Here is a 2,745-nt window from a genome sequence, read left to right as displayed (position 1 = left end):
CAAAAAAAAAGTTAAATATGTGTGAGCATGCAAGGTCATTAACATATGCACCTACCCATTTTTTTTTTATTGTTTAAAATGGATTAACAATATATTGTCAACCCATTAAAAAAAGAAAGTAGACTACTTATTGGTTGTTGGTCACTAGTATGATATTTTTTGGCCACTTTAATTGAATGAAAAGTTGAGTTTTGCCTTATTTAATCTAAAAATTATGTGTTCAGTTTTTTTTTTAACTTGAAATTTTTTTTAAAAAATATCTTAATAATCTTAATAAACTCATATTCAACTTCAAATCAATCTCTAATCGGTCAAAAACTAAAAACAATCCCAAATAAAAAAATCTTGGACCCTAATCTCTTTTTTTGACAATATAAAAGATTAAAAACATTTAAATTGAACTTCTCTCATAAAATAAAATTTATTTACACTAACATCAGTATTTTTGTTATTACAATATGATTAACCGGCATTTTTATCTTTTCTTTTTTATTTTCTAATAACTTTTTTTTACCTTTCTTAAACTTAGATACTGAAATGTGAATAAAAATAAGTTTTAAACCAAAACATCAAATGCTAAAATCAAAGGGACCAAAAGAGAAATCAACGGAGAATATGTGGATAAAAGTGCATTTTTCCATGTGAAATCCAGTCATGTAAATTCCAGAAAAGCCGTGCTGTTTTTTTTTCTTTCAATTTGCTCACTTTTTTTTTTTACTGTGTTTTTATACTATAAATTCAAATGTTTTCTTATTAAATCTACATCTAGTAAATTTTAGAAACATCAAACCTTCAACTGAAATATAAGATACCACCAACTCAAAAACAACACACAATAGAAATAAGGATATAATGAAAAAAATCTGATGACCAAAAAATACGCTATTGAAATTTATTGTGTTTTATAATAGAAAACATAAATGTTATCCTATAACACATTATAAAAATTGCTTTTGATTTGTGTTTGTTTTATTTTTAAATTATTTTGATATATTAATATTAAAAATAAATTTAATTTAATACATTTCAAAATAAAATACACTTTAAAAATAACTGTTATTATAATTTGAAACACCACCTTAGATATTATATCTGCACAATTGTATTTAGTAATATTTGATGTTCAAATAGTTTTATGTTATAACATATTCAAAAGCCTCAAAGCTTTATTTTTTTTAAACTTCTAATTTTTTGTTTTTAAACAATATTAAAAAATAAATTTTAAAATATTACCGAACACTAAACAAAACGAAGGTGAGGGCAAGGCAAAGAAGCGCAGCAGAAGGAGCGGGCGTGTTATTTTCATAGAGTTCAAATGCTAGCTTGTCAAGTTGGTCGGTACGTCGGTTTTACTGAATTGAATTGTTAATTACTGCTGATGAGCTAAGACTAAACGGATTGTTTTGGGGGTTAGAATATTTAAAAATAGTAATTTGTAAAATAACACTGGTAAATAAATAAATAAATATAAATCTAAGTACAGTTAAGAAAATCATAAATATCTAAGATACACGAGTTGCAATTATTATTTACGACTTGCGTTTTACAAACGGTATCAACGGCTCCTTCAATATAGATGTCTAGGGGTTGTTTATTTTGCAATCAATTCCCTTGAAAAATAATAATAATAATAATAATAATAATCTGTGTAATAAAAAAAAATATTTTTTTATCATTAAAACACAACTCACATAATCAATATATAATATATTAAATCACAAATAGCAAATGTATTTTAACATTTAAACTAAATACGTATTTATCCACAATTATCATAATATCTAATAATATAATATCTAATAATATGTAATTATATCTAATACTTTTCTTATCTTATCCAACTTAAGATTGGATCTATAATATTCATATAAGTTTGAGAAAGATGAGTATCATCTCAGCTCATTGATAGATCTAGATCGCGTGTAGATGGGTTTAAGAAACTTATGGACAAAATGTCTCCAACACTTTTATAATAAATAATTTTATCTTTTGTTGATACTGCTTTAAGATGCTTAACATTTTTAATCTTTTAAAGTCAACCTTGATATAAATTGAAGATAATATTGGTTATAGTACATATCATATGATTGACACCTTTACAGATAATCATGACTGTTTTTCGAGCTACCTATACCAGGTAATTAGTCCATATACATAAATTAAAAATCTATTAGTATTTATCATCTATAAAAAAAAATTATTCTAGTATATAATAAATGTAAAACAATATTACATCTCCCCTTAATTTCAAAATCCTAACATTCAATAAAATTAAATTAACACTACAAATTAATTAAGAAGAATAGTGTTATATACCTTAAAGAATAAAATGTGGGTGGTGAGTGCAACCGGTGGTGGCTGGTTTGGTTGGAAAATCCAACACTTGCCGCTAGTAGAGATTGAAAGCTTGCTGCCATAGGTTTTGCTATAGAGAGAGAGAGACAAGTGTTTTAGTGAGACAAAGTGTTTTTTATGATGAAGAGAGCGCTCTCAACTGATGGTGAGATGAAGTATGAGAGGATGAGCGGGGGAGAGAAGGAAAGAAAAAAAAAAAAAACTTAGTTTTTAATTCAAAACAAGTTATAAATGACATCCACACGACTCGTTTAAATACAAATTTTTTAAATATTTTTTAAATTATATTACTTTATTAATTTTTTAAATTTATTAAAAAAAACCTCAGACATAACGGTCACCAGCTCCATGCCATTAATAGTATATATATATATAAAAAAAAAAAACCGC

This window comes from Populus euphratica, unplaced genomic scaffold (genome assembly GCF_000495115.2).
Source record: "Populus euphratica unplaced genomic scaffold, PopEup_1.0 scaffold27.1, whole genome shotgun sequence".
Lineage (NCBI taxonomy): Eukaryota > Viridiplantae > Streptophyta > Magnoliopsida > Malpighiales > Salicaceae > Populus > Populus euphratica.
The sequence above is the reverse complement of the archived record's forward strand: the minus strand, read 5'-3'. Positions refer to the sequence as shown.